Below are 21,149 nucleotides of genomic sequence, written 5' to 3'. Positions count from 1 at the left end.
ATTGTTCCCTAGTTCCTATGTCCCCTCATCACAGTGGGATCTACTTGGCATTTGTTGCCAGACTTGAAACTCGCCACCGTTTGGTGGCGCAAGTGAAAGGGCGGGCATTAGACTCTCAGCGGAGTGTGTAATGATGCATACAGGCTAGCAGGTGAACAGATCCGCTGCCCGTATGCAGTAAAAGCATGTTAACAGCTTCTCAAGTTGTGTTTTTTCCTTGAAATTATCTTTCTTGGATAGCCAAAAATGACTAACACCAGCAATGGTAAATTCTGCCTTTATATTTTATGTTTAAACATAAACATAATTGTATAATAACTGTGCTATATATATATATGTAAGTAATACTATAGTTAGTATAAATGTATTTAAATTAGGAGTGTATGTTGAAAAATGAAGTCTGTTTACATTTTAAACAGCTGTATTTCTATTTTCAATTATAAATTGGTCTAGATAATGATTAACGGTTGTGCATTATTTATTTTAAGACCCTAACTATAACAAATTGGCAAGTTAAGGAAATTACACATTAGCTCTAAATTCAATTGGATTTGGCAAATTGAACTCAAGTCAGTTGCAAGTCAGTTAATTGTGGATATTCAGATTGCTATACTTCAAATAGCAAACTTATTTTACAGAACCAACTTCAACTAACTTGAGATATGGCAACTGATTGCTAAGGATAACTTTAGAAACAATTTGCATTTAGAATGTAACTAACATGTAGATTTGTCTCCATATCAATTTTCCATTCTTTTATTTCTGCAAAGCAGAAATATATCACCTATCACCTTATGTGAATTTTCCATAAAAGACAAATGCATACATATTAAAATGTAATTCAATCCCAAGATATGTGCATTTAAAGACATTTGAAATGCAAAACAAATAAATAGAAAAAATGTTTTGTATGTGAAAAATAGTTTCTTAATTTGGCATTATTTTGAATCTACACATATTAAAAGAAATCCCACTATATTAAACAAAAGCACAGGTTTTTTTTTAACATTCAGATGCATGTAACAGTATTAAAAAAACATATGCCTAGATTTAGAGTTTGGCGTTAGCAGTCAAAAGCAGCGTTAAGGGGTCATAACACTGCTTTTGGCTGCCCGCTGGTATTTAGAGTCAGGCAGGAAAGGGTCTAATGCTCACTTCCCTACCACGATTCCAGGCTACCGCAGATCCCCTCAATCCAATTGCATATCCTATCTTTTCTATGGGATCTGCCTAACGCTGGTATTTGGAGTCTTGGGAGAAGTGAGCAGTAGACCCTCTACCGACAAGTCTTCATCCGATGGGGCAGAAGAGGACATCCGGACAGCCAATCAGATTTTTCCTACCTTAATTCCGATTGGCTGATAGAATCCTATCAGCTAATTGGAATTCGAGGGATGCCATCTTGGATGACGTCATTTAAAGGAACCTTAATTCGGCGAGTAGGCGTCGGTTGAAGAGGATGGATCCGCATTGGCTGGGAAGAAGATGGCTCCACTCTGGATGGATGAAGATAGAAGATGCCACTTGGATGAAGATGTCTGCTGGTCCGGATGTCCTCTTCTGCCCGGATAGGATGAAGACTTCTGCTGGTCTGGATGTCCTCTTCTGCGCCATCGGATGAAGACTTCGGCCCGGCTGGGTGAAGACGACTCAAGGTAGGAAGATCTTCAGGGGAGTAGTGTTAGGTTTATTTAAGGGGGGTTTGGGTGGGTTAGAGTAGGGGTATGTGGGTGGTGGGTTTTAATGTTGAGGGGGTTTGTAATTTTTTTTTTACAGGCAAAAGAGCTGATTACTTTGGGGCATGCCCCGCAAAAAGCCCTTTTAAGGGCTGGTAAAAGAGCTGATTACTTTTGTATTTTAGAATAGGGTAGGGAATTTTTTATTTTGGGGGGCTTTTTTATTTTATTAGGGGGCTTAGATTAGGTGTAATTAGTTTAAAATGCTTGTAATTCTTTTTTATTTTTTGTAATTTAGTGTTTGTTTTTTTTGTATTATAGAATAGTTTATTTAATTGTAGGTAATTTATTTAATTAATTTAATAATAGTGTAGTGTTAGGTTTAATTGTAACTTAGGTTAGGATTTATTTTATATGTAATTTTGTATTTATTTTAACTAGGTAGCTATTAAATAGTTATTAACTATTTAATAGCTTTAGTACCTAGTTAAAATAAATACAAAGTTGCCTGTAAAATAAATATAAATCCTAAAATAGCTACAATGTAATTATTAATTATATTGTAGCTATATTAGGGTTTATTTTATAGGTAAGTATTTAGTTTTAAATAGGAATAAATTAGTTAATTTTAGGAATATTATTTCGTTTAATATAAATTAAATTTATGTTAGAGGGATGTTAGGGTAAGGGTTAGACTTAGATTTAGGGGTTAATAACTTTATTATAGTAGCGGCGATGGTGCGGGCGGGAGATTAGGGGTTAATAATTGTAGGTAGGTGACGGTGATGTTAGGGAGGGCAGATTAGGGGTTAATACTATTTATTCTAGTGTTTGCAAGGCGGGAGTGCGGCGGTTTAGGGGTTAATACATTTATTATAGTGGCGGTGAGGTCCGGTCGACAGATTAGGGGTTAATAAGTGTAGGTAAGGTAACGGTGATGTTGGGGGGGCAGATTAGGTTGTAATAAATATAATGTAGGTGTCGGCGGTGTTAGGGGAAGCAGATTAGGGGTTCATAGCTATAATGTCAGTTGCGGCTGTGTACGGAGCGCAGATTAGGGGTTAATAGTATAATGCAGGTGTCAGCGATAGCAGGGGCGGCAGTTTAGAGGTTAATAAGTATAAGGTTAGGGGTGTTTAGACTCAGGGTTCATGTTAGGGTGTTAGGTGCAGACTTAGAAAGTGTTTCCATAGGAAACAATGGGGCTGCATTAGGAGCTGAACGCTGCTTTTTTGCAGGTGTTAGGTTTTTTTTCAACCAGCTCAGCCCCACTGTTTCTTATGGGGAAATCGTGCACAAGCACGTTTTCCCAGCTTACCACTACCGTAAGCAACGCTGGTATTGAGGGTTGAAGAGGAGCTAAGTTAGGCTCAACGCACCCTTTTTTGAGCCTAACGCAGCCCCTTAAACAACTCTAAATACCAGCGTTGTTGGAAGGGTGCGTTGGGAAAAAAAGCTGCGTTAGCTACGCGGGTCTTTTATTGTTCACAGTGAATGGGCAGTGGACTTTGTATCACTTCATCAACAACCCCACACCCTGCACTAATGTGACCAAATGCAAGAGCTTGGCCTGTCAATCACCCCAATTAACTTGTTTAGGGTGTTTTATCTCCACAACCTTAGAGGGGGCAGAGAGGGTAAGAAACAGCGGTTGTATTAATGGCGCTTCTGGAAATCTGGCTCACATGAACAAGCCTGCCCATCAAGGATTTAAAAAGCATTATCCACATTATGCTGACTTTATTTAAATTATATTACAATATTTAGTTAATTCGTACAACTTACATTTTTTTGTATGCATTATACTATATTTGTCTGATATTGCCATACTGAAATTTACATAACTCTTGTATGCAATTTATTCACTATTAAATGGGGCATTTAGTCTGATAAATCCATTAAAGTGATCCCATGGACCGGATAAATCTCACTGTAGAAACAGGAGGCTTTAATACAAATCTGTTTTACATTGTAATAATTGATTATCAAATGTAAAGCCATTCCAATCTAAATGAAAACTCTGTTTTCTATTGGTTTTCAAATTACTTTGCACTGTAAACACTAGCTAGATACTTTATGTTGGGAACCTTTATTCTTGCTTAATTCATACAGCATATCTTGGTTTATTGCATTTTTTTCTATTTTTGCCAATGCTTAGTTCATCTTTATAAACAATTATTTCCTTCTTTTTTTTCTTGTTTTTTAATCTTAAAATTGAAATAAAAAATAAATACAGTGTGATCATCACAATGTTTATTCATATCAACAGTAACTTGTATGGACACAATATATTTATTTTTTCTTCATTTAATATTCTTCTTAGCTGACACAGCAGTCTTCACCTTCCCAACACTTTTTGGATGCGGATCTTCAAGGAGCATTAAAGATTTGTGATTTATTACTATAATGGGTGTGCTCATTTTGTTATTGCACCATTACTTACACAAATCAATGTGTTTAATCCCCTCAAAGGATTTAAAAAACACAGATAAAATCAGTTTTAGACTGATAATTTACCACCAGTCCAGTTCTGGACATGACTGACAAGCCAATCAGGGGCAACATATGTGCATAGCAGTCATTTATTGGCCATGTTTGCCTCTGCAGAATTGTATTGCAGCTCCAAAACTGCTATTTATTAACTATGAGGTGGGGGTTAAATACATACATGTTCTTTCATAGTTAACAATTGTTATTGACAAATAGCACGATAAAAGGAAGTGTGTTACCATACAATTTTACTAAGCATGATTGCAAATGTATTTGCTTGTATATTGCGATCTTGTAAATTTGCCACGTTTGGTCGATTATTTTTTTATTAAAAAACTATTAACGATAAATTTTGTTTTAAAAAAAGTTTATTAAAAATTAACAAAAATGACATGAACAGGTTAATTTCATGTATATCTTAAACCTAGCTTGTCAGAAATTTCATATATGCAAAAAAAAAACTGTTTAGACTTCTGTAATCTGTAGGTTTTCACTTGTTTTGTTTACCTATTCTGAACATAGAAAATTCATGTTTCAGAGAGGCTGCATGCATAATCCAGTTCATGAAAGCTGATGTCTTTATAGAAATGTTTAGAAATTGTATGTTTTCTTCAGTTAATCTTCGTATTACAAAATGTTCCCTTTCAAAAAAACATACAGCATCTGGAGTTGTATGCAGTTTCTGAAAACAGTCGCAAGAGAACATTTATCTGAAGACTGTGAAGAGCATGTTTATATTTTAATGTGTGTTTCCTGAAGGGGTTAACAGGCAGAATATAACCGAAAACTCAGCTACAAAACTCCCCTGTTGAAGAATGTCCAAGAAAACTGAACATGTTATTCACATTGTTCCTTTTAAACATTTATAGCTGATGCTCTAAACACAAATTACTTATTCCTTGACTAATGTGTCTGTGCTTGTTGTACAAAAGAAATATGTCTGTGCATCTCTACGTCTGGACTATTGACCTGCCAAGCAGAAAGTCTGCAATTGCTTCAAACTACTTTTTATCATGTAATTTTATATAATTAGATGCTAGATTCTTCATGTTCTACTAAACACTGCCACTGTTTATTCATTACAAATATAAGAATAAAAAATAAAAAGATTTGAAAATTCGAATTTGGATCTTAAAAGGACCTCACACAAATGCTGAATCACTTTAAAATTATGAAGCATATCTGTAAAAAGCTGACTAGAATATATATGAATATCAGTATTTAAAAAGGAAGATATTTTACCTCAACATTTCCTCAATAACCACATCCCACTGTTAAGAAATTGAAGGCATCCAATCAGGATTCTAGTCACAGGACTTGCAAGAGGGTCACTTTATTTCCCTCTTCAATTTAAGGAAGTTCACTATGAGACTTCACAAAATTATGAGGAAATCAGAGAAGTAAAGCAGTGTGAACTCAGCACTTATGTTGACTGTTTTTTTTACCGTGCAGATGAATGTAGCTGAAGGATTACTACTTACAGAGATGAAGAAATGTTGAGGTAAAATATCTTCCTTTATAACATAGAGGTGTTTATGGGATATTCTTTTGTCAGGTTTTTTTTACAGATATGTTGCATCACTCTCAAATGATTGTAACATGTCCCTCTAATCCAAAATCCCAGACTTATGTAACAACTTTAGACGCTAAATTAACTGACAATTTTGTAAAATGAACAAAAACTCATGTAATGTAGAGGTATGTAAATATAAGCTAGCTCAAAGAGCATAAAGCAAAAAGTTGGAGGACGTTATAATTTAATGAAATATGCAAAACTTGTTTCATGCGTAATATGCTGATAAACGCATTGGCCTAGATTCAATAAAACAAATTCTTGAAACTAATATCCCACTGAAAAAAACAACGCTCCACAGCATTGCAACTTGAAAATTGTGCAATTCATAAAAAATTTGACTCATCCCTTGTCATAACAGCAAACTCAGCTCCATTATGATCAATACACCTGCATCAATATAATAACCATGAAATCTTTACCACACAGAGGACTAGATTACGAGTGGTACGCTAACTTTTGTGTGCAAGTGATAAAAAGATGGCTCTTTACGCACGTCGGAAGTAGTGAACAAATTAACAAGTTGAAATTAAACGCGTTTGCTCAAGCGCATGTCGGGATAGCGTGACTTCAGAGCTCTGGTTAACTGTTATGCTCGACTTAAAAAGTTGCACAATTCACATCAAAATTACATTTAAAAGTACAGTTACACTCATAATAACAATATTTAATGAAAATTATTTTAAAAAATGGTATCAAAAAGTTATAAGGAAAGATATGAGGTCTTGAGTGTTAGAAAAAAAGTCCTTAACATAGAGATACATACATATACATTTCTAAAAAATGTATATATATATATATATATATGTGTGTGTGTGTGTGTGTGTACATATGTATTTATGTGTATATATGTATTTACAGAAATATATACACATATAAACACATAAATATATGTATACAAATAGTCATGTTAATTGGAGTAGCCGTGTTAGTCCAGAGATTTAGATATCAAAATAACAAGAGTATTGCATTGAGCAATGATACTTTTTTATTGGACTAACTAAATGTATATTAGTTAGTCCAATAAAAAAGTATCATTGCTCAATGCAATACTCTTGTTATTTTGATGTATACAAATATAGACATGTATAAGTGCATAAAAGCATATTTATGCAATATTCATAAAACATTATTGGCAAAGATATTATTAGTGATGTAGTTAGAAAAATTTCCTTTGTTTTAGACATATCTTCCAGTCATACAGCCTTTTGGCTTTTAATTAAATTAATAAATGCAGTATTCAACATTTTGGGGCTAAAATAAAAAAAATGTAAAAAGTTATAAAAAGGTATTTAGAGTAATTGTGTAGGCACAAATGCTATATATATATATATGTTTTTTGTATATATGACCTGAAAAATGATACCCTGCGTGGTGCACAGTGTGAGCAAATGAGCTCTGTTATACTTCTTTTGACACTGATGGAAAATTAAATAAACATGTTAAAAAAAATAAAAGCTAGATCATAGTGACACACATCACTCACAAGAAGCAGGTGACTGCTTTTCATTGAAGACAGGGGAGATGGAAGGGTTTGAGAGATAGGTATATGGGTTGGGGTCTAATGTTCTGTTTTTCTCTTTTTTCTTCATTGTTGTGAAGTGCACCATAGCCCTATGCTTTCATTTGATGCCTTCTTTGTTATACTGAAATGTGAAAAAAAGTAATTAAAAAACCCCACTAAAATGTATAAGCCTTCATCTCTTTTGTATTATTTGGATCCCAAAAAATAGTATATTGATTCTAGGTGCAACTTACTGACAAGATAACTGGTCTACTCTCTCAAAATGATAACATAATGAACAGCCTTTGAATTAAACGAATACCTGATTTTTTGTTTTTGCAAGAATTGCACTGCAACAACTAGAACAAATACTTACATTTTAACTGTAGGAACTTGATTTATCAAAATTTTATTGAATGCACCTCCTTTTCATTCACCTGTGCTTGCCTATGTTGTAGCGCTCTAATTTATAAATAAAAAAAATATATATTTACGCCTTTCCATAGGCAAGCTCAGCCAAAGCAAAGATAAATAGCTCAGCCAAAGCAAAGATACATTTCTCCCCATAGATCATATATATAATACATTGGTCATATAAGTTATTCATGCCGATAGTATAAAAATCCTTATATGGTCAAATCCTCTTCTATCTCAGGCCTTTTCACTCGTAGACAAATAGAAATACCAGCCAAAATCAGAAAGTAGTAATGATGTGCGCACAACAAAAGCTCATAGATAAATTATTTCAACTGCTGTTCTCCACAGTATATATCGAACACTTTTTGCATGTAGATGAAGGAGAATGTAAAGAACACTTTGGGTGCAAAAAAATAATAAATAAGGTACCAGTTGAATATACCAGCCAAACTATTGAAAATGCGACTAAATAGATCTAATTAAACCCCTTTTTTAGGTGCACGAATACGCCAAGTCAAACACGATGCTCCAGGTTTGAATTAACTGTCAATTTACAAACTTTTTAAGGTTGATGAAAATGAGGATGAGATTGTGGCACATTTTTAGGAACAAAAATAGGAGAAATTGCTTGATAAATCTTTCTCTAGGTATAATATTTGCCCTGGGGCTTAAATGGTCACTTATATACAATAATGACCAATCTGCTAGAAAAATCAGTCATTCAATTTCATAAACTCATAAATTCAGATGCTGAAATAAAAGTCAATAGTGTTAGCATTAAAAAAGCAATCTGCTAAGTATTTATTTCTCTTGTTACAAGGTACATTAGGTAGCTAATAGCCTTCTAAAACTGAAACAGGACATCTAAACTCCGAGTATTACTGGAGGAAAATATAATAGATTTCCACACATGCATTACACTTACAAAATATATTGATTTAGAAAATACAGTTTGCCAATTCTATCTCAGAAAATCCCTTGGCTTACTATACCACTTATCCTCTCAGCAATTCTGTTTTTCTTTGCATTACTGAACAGACTCTCTTAATGTTTTTTTTCTAAGTTAAATCAAGCCAAAATAATAGAATGCAAGTATGCATAATTAAATTAAAATGTGTACAATAAATGTAGAAATAAGTAGCATAATTTCATTAAAAAAAATCTGTAAAAATATTTTATGATAATTTTATTAGATATTATAAGACTATGCAATAAAATGAAGATAGAGTAACGGTAACCACAAACACATTTTCTTCTTTTAATCAACATAGGACACCTAAGGCTAGTGGCGCTAAGTGGCAACAAGTGGCGCTATTGTTAGTGCGCACACAATATAATAATATAGCGGGTGTGTTAATTTGCACTTGGATTACAAGTTGAAAGTAAACGCAAGAGCACAATCTCATTTTAATTTTGTCGGGTTAGCGTGAGGGTAGTGAGTAAAATAAATGTTGCACTAAACACAACATAAATACATTTAAAATTGCAGTACCCATATAAACATTGTCTGATAAAAATATTCACATAAATATTAAATATATATATACAGGTGGCCCTCGGTTTACAACGGTTCAATTTGCACCGTTTCAGAATAACAACCTTTTTTTTCAGTCATGTGACCGCTATTAAAAAGCATTAAGAAGCAGTGCATTGATTAAAATAGCCAGTAGATAGAGCTGTCCGCTTGTGTTGCAGCAAAGATATGCAAGCCAAGCAAGCTGAAATTAATCAGTTTAACCAGACCTGAGCTATTGAGCAGCTTGCAAAGGAACAAGATCTTCGTGTCTATAAATCAGTCCAGATTGGAATGCATAGAAAGAACTGTTTGCAGAAAAATACAAGTAAAGTCTGTGTTGTGTGATTATTTTATTAGGTTTATAATGCTGTTTAGCAAATGTTTTTGTTCATTTAACTTAGTTTAATTATTATATTCTGTGTTGTGTGATTATCTTATTAGGTTTATAATGCTGTTTTGCATTTAAAGTCTTCATTTTAAAGCTTTAAAAATAATGTATTAGGTGTTACTTATGCCAATTTTGAGAGGGGCCTGGAACCTAACTCCCTCACTTCCCATTGACTTACATTATAAACTGGGTTTCAATTTACAACGGTTTTGATTTACAACCATTCCTTCTGGAACCTAACCCCGGCGTAAACTGAGGGCTACCTGTATATATAAAAGGGTTAAAAGGTAAATGGTATATGGCCATGTATTTGACAGCAAAGGGCTATAATATATATATATATATATATATATATATATATATATATATATATATATATAACAAATGTCCATGGGGCACTGCACACACTCTCAGTAAACACAAGTGCCCGGGGTGCATTCAAGGCTAAATATACACAAGAGAAATAGGAGCGCACTCTCCGGGTCTTAATTCAAATATCTTTAATCAAGTGACGTTTTGGGGTCGTTAACCCGTCCTCAGACCATTACAAATAGTAAAATAAATATACAACATTTATACTTTACCCACCACCATCACCACGTACTACCGGAAGTGCCTCCGGCGTCCTGCAAAGCTCATTGCGCAGGTCCGCCGGTTGTCATAGCAACCCGTGTATAGAATCTGTAAAATGGAACAAAAGTTAATAATACATATAGCCATGATATTACACGATACAATTGTAGTTACAATATTTTGCCAATCTGCTATAATATTTACACATCTCAGAAAGCAGTTTAGAACACGGTATGTGAGTCCCTACCACAATGTAGATACGCCCAGTTGTCATGCCAACCGTTGTTGTTGATCTACGTCAGTGGGGACTCAGATTGCCTATGTCAGTAGTAACTTGAAAGACATTAGCTTAGCTAGATATTATCCACAATACATATATGTGTATATATAAAGCACCGGAAAGAACCTACAAGCTAGTCCCTACGTTTAAATCAATCCCTTGCCTGTAACATACTGTCTCTCTTATGTGAGACTAAACGAGGGCTACTATTATAGATAAGGGATGACTCCTCACATCTAAGTGCTGTGGCGTCCTGACTAGACATACTAACAGATTGATAACCCTAATTATCAAAAGGGCACTAGATTCAATGAATTTATAAAAAGCAATGCCAATCTAGTTGGGTATTTAACCCCTTGGGGGGGTTATCAATCTGTTATTATGTCTAGTCAGGACGCCACAGCACTTAGATGTGAGGAGTCATCCCTTATCTATAATAGTAGCCCTCGTTTAGTCTCACATAAGAGAGACAGTATGTTACAGGCAAGGGATTGATTTAAACGTAGGGACTAGCTTGTAGGTTCTTTCCGGTGCTTTATATATACACATATATGTATTGTGGATAATATCTAGCTAAGCTAATGTCTTTCAAGTTACTACTGACATAGGCAATCTGAGTCCCCGCTGACGTAGATCAACAACAATGGTTGGCATGACAACTGGGCGTATCTACATTGTGGTAGGGACTCACATACCGTGTTCTAAACTGCTTTCTGAGATGTGTAAATATTATAGAAGATTGGCAAAATATTGTAACTACAATTGTATCGTGTAATATCATGGCTATATGTATTATTAACTTTTGTTCCATTTTACAGATTCTATACACGGGTTGCTATGAAAAACCGGCGGACCTGCGCAATGAGCTTTGCAGGACGCCGGAGGCACTTCCGGTAGTACGTGGTGATGGTGGTGGGTAAAGTATAAATGTTGTATATTTATTTTACTATTTGTAATGGTCTGAGGACGGGTTAACGACCCCGAAACGTCACTTGATTAAAGATATTTGAATTAAGACCCGGAGAGTGCGCTCCTATTTCTCTTGTGTATATTTAGCCTTGAATGCACCCGGGGCACTTGTGTTTACTGAGAGTGTGTGCAGTGCCCCATGGACATTTGTTATTGACTTTTTTTGGCACTATAGCACCCTAAGAATAAATACTATTTATCTGCTTTAGGACCATCATTTTTTCACAAACACTGGGTGTGTGCACTGAACATTGGTGATTAAATTTCACACTTAAAATGGAACAATCTATGCCAGATATAAAGGATGACATGGAGGATGATATTCCTGGAGCTACTGTGTTTAATTATACACAAGATGATGCTGACCGCATCAGGTTTGCAGCATTGCCTGTGAGGGACATGAAAGTCTCGCCTGAACACCTATATAATAAATGGCTGAAACTAAAAAAGAAATGCACTGATCTCTCACTTCATGGAAGTTTTCTTTCAGAGTATCATCGCAAGATGTATATACCCAGGGGCTTCAGGGTCAAAAATGTACCGACAATTGGGAGAAACAACACTGCCTTTTGCACTAAATGGTGCAGCGTACTTAATAAGTGCTCGTTAGACTTGATCCTCTTAGTGATTGAGGAAGTCAGAGCACTTATGAAGGTGGCTGAAACAGAGGTAGCCAAGTTTGAGGATGCACATAAAGCAGAATTGGAATTGGACAAAGACAACGATTGGTTAAACAAATTCGAACACCAGCAACAACACCAACATGAGTTGACAACTTTCAAGAATAAAAAATGGGATGTAGTCACGATGGACTATAAGGAAAGAAGGGTATACCGTTGGATGTTGAGCCCAGAGGAAAGAAGGGGTATGCTAGACATGCGGACCAGGTGGCCAAGATACCACAAACCCAGGAACCTGACAACAGTGGATACATCGGGTAATAGTTCAGAGTCCGATGGGGCTACTGCACCCAATATTGATTCACCTAATAACATGGAAGGTGTTATCACACGTTCAAAAAACATGAGGGGCGCAGGACACACATCAGGAGGGGGGGGATTAAGAGGAAAACCCCCCAGACAATGGCGGTTTTAATGGAGGATATAGTTCTAAACCTGAGTTCACATGTACTTACATCCACGGAGTCTCAGGTTCTGAATAAAGGTTTGTCATTCATACCCACTGAACTGAATGACCCTTTTACTACATATTTGGATTAACAGAAATTTGAACGCACTTTGAGATTACGTGAACACTTTGGGAACAATAGTTCTGAAATACCTAAATTGAGGGCTAAAGGGAAATATGACCCATGTAGTTCCAATCCAAGTATAAAAACCTATAGCCACTTACTAGCAGACCAACTGAGTAAAGGATGTACGACCTCAAAGGAATTCTGTAGGAATAATCTAACAAAGATGGAGAAAAAAGCCCTACAGGAATTAAGTTCAAACCACTCCATTATTTTTCGTGAAGCTGACAAAGGTGGGACGGTAGTACTATTAGATTATGCTTATTACCAACAAGAGATTATGTCACAATTACAAGACGCGAACACCTACAGACAATTACCAGGTGATCCAATTTGGACAGTTAAGAAACAAGTGGATGAATCTTTACACAATGCCCTAACGGGTGAGCTGATTGATGAGAAATTGCTGGCCTATCTAACAGTGCAGTTCCCGAGGACGCCAGTGTTTTATACACTGCCGAAGGTACACAAACATGCCACGTGACCACCAGGGAAACCGATAGTGTCAGCAATAGGATCCCTACTACAACCAATTGCTGTGTATTTGGATTCTATCCTGCATCCTATTGTCCACACTATGCCATCATTTCTACTAGATTCCATTTCCTTGATTAAGGAACTAAAGGCGATCAAAGGACTCAAGGGAACAGAATACCTGGTCACCCTTGATGTGGTGAGTCTCTATACTGTGATACCACATCATCAGGGGATAGAGGCTGTATGCAATCACCTGTGTAGATATCCTTATGTAGGTCCTAATATGGAATGGCTATTAGAACTTCTGGAATTCTGTCTGAAGATGAATTATTTTCGCTTCGAGAACAGATACTAACTCCAAATACTTGGAACGGCGATGGGGTCGAGCATGGCCCCATCGTACGCCAATATCAATATGGCTGAATTTGAATAATACCATACAGAGTTGTTTAATGACACCAAGATCCTATTTTTTCGTCGATGCATAGACGATTTGTTTTTGATTTGGGATGGCTCTGAAAATGAATTGTCTATTTGGTTCCAACAACTGAATCAGGTTCTACCTAATTTACAGTTCAAAATGGAATACAACAAGACCACAGTGGATTTTCTAGATCTGCGAATGAGTTGGGGACTACCCTATACCGGAAAACTACCGATAGAAATGAACTATTACAAGCCACCAGCTGCCATCCACCTGGTTTAAAGCGAGCCTTACCCATATCACAATTCAAACGTGTAGTACGTAATAACAGTGACCCTGAGAAAGCCAAAGAACAACTACTTGATATGAAAGAAAGATTTTTGCAAAGAGGATACCATCAAGCACATATTGATAAACACCTTACACAGTTCTGGAATATGAAACAAGAGGATGCCCTGTGTACAAGAGAACCGTTGGTGATGGAGAATTGATTGGCTTATCTAACCACATATACCGCAGACAAAAAGGAAGTACCAAGAACTGTAAGAGATACATGGGAGATTGTGGCCACAGATACCACACTACCTTTTACCACAATGGGGCCACCAAGAGTGAGTTACAGACGAGCAAGATCACTAAGGGACAATCTGTTTAAAGTGGATCCTGTGGACAGTTACAGAAAGAGAACTTGGCTACAATCGCCTAAAGTGGGATGTTATAGATGTCTCGGCTGCACTACGTGCAGTGGGATGAGTAACACCAAGACATTCTCACATCCACATACTAACAGAAAGTATACAATTAGATACAGAGTAACATGTACAACAGAGTTCATTGTCTATCTTTTACATTGTCCTTGTGGACTTTTTTACGTAGACAAGACGGTAGATACCCTACGTATCTGTATGGTTAACCACTGCTCTGCTATTAGGCTGGCAATCTGAGAAAAAGAATCTGTACAGCCTGTTGCTAGGCATTTTGCAATGTGTGGCCATATGGTTAGTGACCTAAGATATGTCATTATTGATCACGTGCCAAAACTCAATAGGGGGGGTGACAGAGCCAATCTTTTACTGCAAAAAGAATCTAATTGGATTTACAACTTGGGGACTTTGGCCCCCAAGGGGTTAAATACACAACTAGATTGGCATTGCTTTTTATAAATTCATTGAATCTAGTCCCCTTTTGATAATTAGGGTTATCAATCTGTTAGTATGTCTAGTCAGGACGCCACAGCACTTAAATGTGAGGAGTCATCCCTTATCTATAATAGTAGCCCTCGTTTAGTCCCACATAAGAGAGACAGTATGTTACAGGCAAGGGATTGATTTAAATGTAGGGACTAGCTTGTAGGTTCTTTCTGGTGCTTTATATATACACATATATGTATTGTAGATAATATCTAGCTAAGCTAATGTCTTTCAAGTTACTACTGACATAGGCAATCTGAGTCCCCACTGACATAGATGAACAACAACAGTTGGCATGACAACCGGGAGTATCTACATTGTGGTAGGGACTCACATACCGTGTTCTAAGCTGCTTTCTGAGATGTGTAAATATTATAGCACATTGGCAAAATATTGTAACTACAATTGTATCGTGTAATATCACGGCTATATGTATTATTAACTTTTGTTCCATTTTACAGATTCTATACACAGGTTGCTATGACAACCGGCGGACCTGCGCAATGAGCTTTGCAGGACGCCGGAGGCACTTCCGGTAGTACGTGGTGATGGTGGTGGGTAAAGTATAAATGTTGTATATTTATTTTACTATTTGTAATGGTCTGAGGACGGGGTTAACGACCCCGAAACGTCACTTGATTAAAGATATTTGAATTAAGACCTGGAGAGTGCGCTCCTATTTCTCTTGTGTATATATTTTGTTTTATTTGTCTTGTGTTTTATTGGAAAATGGATTGTTGGAAGACATTGAGGTTAAGTTGGAAAAATATGATAATGATTTGTTAGAAAGGGATCTAAGTTTGGATTAGATTGCAGAGGTTGTTAGGAGTTTTAAGAATGGGAAGGTACCTGGTTGTGATGGTTTGCCTGTTGAATTTTATACTTGTTTTTGGAATTTGATTGGGGTGGATATGTTGGATGTTGTAAGTTTGTTTTTAGAATGAATGTTTTGCCTGTTTCAATGAGGAAAGGTTTGATTGTTTTTTTATTTAAAAAGGGTGATAAGAGAGATTTGAGGAATTGGAGGCTGATTACGTTGTTGAATGTTAACTATAAGGTTATTGCAAAGGTGTTGGCAAATAGAATGTGTGGAGTGATTGCTAAGGTTGTGGGTGAAGAGCAAGTGTGTGCTGTTCCTGGGCGTCAGATTTCTGAAAGTTTGTTGTTACTATTCAATGTACTGTGATATGTGAGGGAGAGGATGAGGTCTGTTGCTGTTGTGGATTTTGAAAAAGCGTATGATAGGGTAGTGCATGATTTTATGTTTCATGTTTTAGAACATTTAGGTTTTTCTGGTAAGATTATTGGATGGTTTAAATGTTTGTATTGTGATATTATCACGATCAGGTTAATGGTTTTTTGACTGAGGAATTTTGTGTTAAATCAGGAGTGTGTCAAGGATGTCCTTTGTCTCCTGTGTTATTTGTATTAAGCCTTTGAAAAAGCCCGACCGGAGTTGGAGGAAACGCGTCAGGCAAGCTCAACAAGCCATCTTAAACAACTTCAATTTGGAGAAAGCGGTACAAACTGTTTAGAAAGGCCGGTCAGACGTTCAGGTTGAAAATCCGGATCACTAATACCTGAATGTTCTGACTGAAGCAGTGAGGAGGAGGACCATCGGTGCCTGTTTAACAGATACTGCGGACTCCAGGAGTTTTTAATTCAGTGCATGACATTCACTTATATCTAGTAAGTGCATATTTATTTGTGCGTGTGTATATATCTAATAAAACTTCTACACTTGAATCGTGCCCTGTGCGCCTGTTTTTTTTTTTCTATTTTTTTTCTTTTCTATTTCATGTTATTTGTATGTGTCATTGAGCCATTGTTAACTAGTTTGAGGAAGGATAAATTAGTTAGAGGTGTGAATGTTCCTGGTAGTAATGGAAGGTGTTTAAAAGTGATTGGGTATATGGATGATGTGAGTGTGAGTGTGGTATGTGAGACTCAGGCTGGTTTGAGGAGGGTGAAAACTTTAGTTGAATGTTTTTGTATGGCAAGTGGTTTCAAAGTTAATTGGAATAAGTGTAAAGTTAAAGTTTTTGGTAATGATAGAGATATTGATTCCTGTGGATGGCCTTTGACTGAAGGTGCAATTGAGGTGTTGGGTGTGAAATTTGATGTGGATTTGAAAGGCTTGGAAAGTTGGAAGAATGTTTTTGATAAAGTGAGTAAAAAACTTCAGCTTTGGTCTTTAAGGACTTTATCTTTGGAAGGAAAAATGTTAGTTATTAAATCAGTTTTGATCCCTATTATAGAGGATTTTTCAGAGAATTTTGAGAGTGTTGTTTTCTTTTTTCTGGAGTTCTGGTATGGAGCGTTTGAAAAGAGATGTGGTTGTTAAGAGTAAGAATGTTGGTGGGAAGGGTTTTCCAAATGTGGAGAGATTTTTGGCTGTGAAATATGTTAGTAGGTGTGTGGTTCTGAGTGGTAAGGATAGCATGGCTGGTTGTATGATAAAGTATGCTTGTGGAAATGTTTTAAGACAATATGGTTTATTTGAGATTGATAGAAAGAAACCGGTATGTTTTGCTGTTCCGTGGTTTTATGTAAGGGTGGAATGTTGGATTAAAAAATATGGTTTGGAGAATGTTATTAGGGAGATGTGGTGTGCAAACAGAATGGTTTTGAAATTGTTGGAGAAGAAGGAAGGTCTTGAGTTGATTGGGAGTTTGAATGAAAATGAATGTGTGTTGGTATGGAAAAATGTGTGTAATAAGTATTTGATTAATAGGCAGAAAGATATTAATTGGATGAGTGTGCATAAGTGTTTGCCAACAAGGGATTTTCAGAGAATGCGTCATTTAGTGGCTTCAGAAGTGTGTCCTAGAGATGTTTGTTATCAAAGCGAGAGTGCTATTCATTTGTTTTGGAATTGTGAGTATGCTAGGGATGTTTGGAGAAGTTTGAAAAGGATGATTAAGGGTCTGACCAGTGACGTGCAGTGAGGTCAGAGGCAGGTGAGGCACTGACTAGGATATGCCTTCATTCTTTAGATATCCTTTGTTGAAGAAATAGCATTGTACATGGGTGAGCCAATCACATGAGGTATCTATTGTGCAGCCACCAATCAGCAGCTACTGAGCATATTTAGATATGATTTTCAACTAAGGATATCAAGAGAATGAAGGGAAATTAGATATTAGATGTAAATTGGACAGAGGGGGTGGGAGAGACAGGGAGAGAGAGATAGACAGAGAGACATAGGGGGAGAGAGAGACAAAGAGACAGAGGGGAGAGAGACAAAGAGAGACAGAGGGTAGAGAGACGAGACAGAGAAAGAGACCATGGGGGAGAATGAGACACGTAAGGAGAGAGACAGGGAGAGAGAGATGGATAGAGAGAGAGAGAGAAGAGAGAGAGACACATAGGGGATAGAGAGACAGAGGGGGAGAGAGAGAAAGAGAGACACAGAGGGGAGAGAGAGAGACAGACAGAGGGGGAGGGAGAGAGACAGAGGGGGTGGGAGAAAGGGAGAGACAGAGGGGGAGGGAGAAAGGGAGAGACAGAGGGGGAGGGAGAAAGGGAGAGACAGAGGGGGAGGGACAGAGATAGAGAAGACAGAGGGGAGAGAGAAAGAGACAGAGGAGAGAGAGAGAGAGAGATACAGAGGGGAGAGAGAGAGAGACAGAGGGGGGAGAGAGAGGGGAGAGGGAGAGAGAGAGAGAGAGAGGAGAGAGAGACAGAGGGGGAGGGATAGAGAGACAGAGGGTGAGAGAGAGAAAGAGACAGAGGGGGAGGGATAAAAAGACAGAAGGGAAGGGATAGAGCAACAGAGGGGGAGGGATAGAGAGTCAGAGGAGAGAGAGAGAGATACAGAGGGGGGAGAGAGACAGAGGGGGGAGAGAGAGAGAGAGACAGAGGGGGAGAGAGAGAGACAGAGAGGTAGGGATAGAGAGACAGATGGGGAGGGATAGAGAGACATAGGGGAGAGAGAGAGAGACATAGGGGAGAGAGAGAGAGAGAGACAGAGGGGAGAAGGAGAGAGACAGAGGGGAGAAGGAGATAGAAAGACAGAGGGGAGAGAGAGAGAGGAGAGAGAGTGAGACAGGAAGAGAGAGAGAGAGACAGAGGGGAGAGAGAGAGACAGAGGGGAGAGAGGGGGGGAGAGAGAGAAAGAGAGACACAGAGGGGAGAGAGAGAGAGAAGAGAGAGAGACAGAGGGGAGAGAGAGAGAAGAGAGAGAGACAGAGTGGAGAGAGAGAGAGAGAGAGACAGAGGGGGGAGAGAGAGAGATGATAGAGAGAGACAGAGGGGAGATAGAGACAGAGGGGAGAGAGAGAAAAGAGGGGGAGAGAGAAAAAGAAAGACACAGAGGGGAGATAAAGAGACAGAGGGGGAGGGAGAAAGGGAGAGACAGAGGGGAGGGAGAGAGAGAGAAAGACAGAGGTGAGAGACAGAGGAGAGAGAGAGAGACAGAGGGGAGAGAAAGAGACAGAGGGAAGAGAGAGAGACAGAGGGGAGAGAGAGAGACAGAGGGGAGAGAGAGAGAGAGAAGAGAGAGACAGAGGGAAGAGAGAGAGACAGAGGGGAGAGAGAGAGAGAGAGAGAGAGAAGAGAGAGACAGAGGGGGAGGGAGAAAGGGAGAGACAGAGGGGGAGGGAGAGAGAGAAAGACAGAGGTGAGAGAGAGAGACAGAGGAGACAGAGGAGAGAGAGAGAGAGAGAGAGAGAGAGAGGGGAGAGAGAGAGAAAAGAGAGACAGATGGGAGAGAGAGACAGAGGGGGACACAGAGAGAAAGATAGACACAGAGGGGAGAGAGAGAGAGACAGACAGAGGGAGAGAGAGAGAAAGAGAGAGACAGAGGGGGAGGGAGAAAGGGAGAGACAGAGGGGGAGGAAAAGATATAGAAAGACAGATGTGTGTGAGAGAGAGAGAGAGAGAGAGAGAGAGACAGAGGGGAGAGAAAGAGACAGAGGGGAGAGAGAGAGAGACAGAGGGGAGAGAGAGAGAGAGACAGACAGAGGGGAGAGAGAGAGAGAGAAGAGAGAGACAGAGAGAGACACAGAGAGGGGAGAGAGAGAGACAGACAGAGACAGACAGAGGGGGGAGAGAGAGACAGAGGGGAGAGAGAGAGATACAGAGGGGAGAGAGAGACAGAGGGGAGAGAGAGAGAGAGAGAGAGAGAGACAGAGGGGGAGAGAGAGAGACAGAGGGGGAGGGATAGAGAGACAGAGGGGGAGGGATAGAGAGACATAAGGGAGAGAGAGAGACATAGGGGAGAGAGAGACAGAGGGGAGAAGGAGAGAGACAAAGGGGAGAGAGGGGGGAGAGAGAGAAAGAGAGACACAGAGGGGAGAGAGAGAGAGAAGAGAGAGAGACAGAGGGGAGAGAGAGAGAAGAGAGAGAGACAGAGGGGAGGGAGAGAGAGAGACAGAGGGGGGGAGAGAGAGAGATGATAGAGAGAGACAGAGGGGAGAGAGAGAGACAGAGGGGAGAGAGATAAAAGAGGGGGAGAGAGAAAAAGAAAGACACAGAGGGGAGAGAGAGAGAAAGAGGGGGAGGGAGAAAGGGAGAGACAGAGGGGAGGGAGAGAGAGAGAAAGACAGAGGTGAGAGACAGAGGAGAGAGAGAGAGACAGAGGGGAGAGAAAGAGACAGAGGGGAGAGAGAGAGACAGAGGGGAGAGAAAGAGACAGAGGGGAGAGACAGAGGGGAGAGAGAGAGACAGACAGAGGGGAGAGAGAGAGAGAGAGAGAGAGAGAGAGAAGAGAGAGACAGAGAGAGACAGACAGAGGGGGGAGAGAGAGACAGAGGGGAGAGAGAGAGATACAGAGGGGAGAGAGAGACAGAGGGGAGAGAGAGAGAGAGAGACAGAGAGGGAGAGAGAGAGACAGAGGGGGAGGGATAGAGAGACAGAGGGGGAGGGATAGAGAGACAGAGGGGGAGGGATAGAGAGACATACGGGAGAGAGAGAGACATATGGGAGAGAGAGAGACAGAGGGGAGAAGGAGAGAGACAGAGGGGAGAGAGGGGGGGGAGAGAGAAAGAGAGACACAGAGGGGAGAGAGAGAGAGAAGAGAGAGAGACAGAGGGGAGAGAGAGAGACAGAGGGGAGAGAGAGAGAGAGAGAGAGAGAGAGAGAGACAGAGGGGGGGAGAGGGAGAGATGATAGAGAGAGACAGAGGGGAGAGAGAGAGACAGAGGGGAGAGAGAGAAAAGAGGGGGAGAGAGAAAAAGAAAGACACAGACGGGAGAGAGAGAGAAAGAGGGGGAGGGAGAAAGGGAGAGACAGAGGGGAGGGAGAGAGAGAGAAATACAGAGGTGAGAGACAGAGGAGAGAGAGAGAGAGACAGAGGGGAGAGAAAGAGACAGAGGGGAGAGAGAGAGACAGAGGGGAGAGAGAGAGACAGAGGGGAGAGAGAGAGACAGAGGGGAGAGAGAGAGAGAAGAGAGAGACAGAGGGAAGAGAGAGAGACAG

The sequence above is a fragment of the Bombina bombina genome, chromosome 4 (assembly GCF_027579735.1).
Source record: "Bombina bombina isolate aBomBom1 chromosome 4, aBomBom1.pri, whole genome shotgun sequence".
NCBI classification, from domain to species: Eukaryota; Metazoa; Chordata; class Amphibia; order Anura; family Bombinatoridae; genus Bombina; species Bombina bombina.
Note: the sequence above shows the minus strand (reverse complement) of the source record.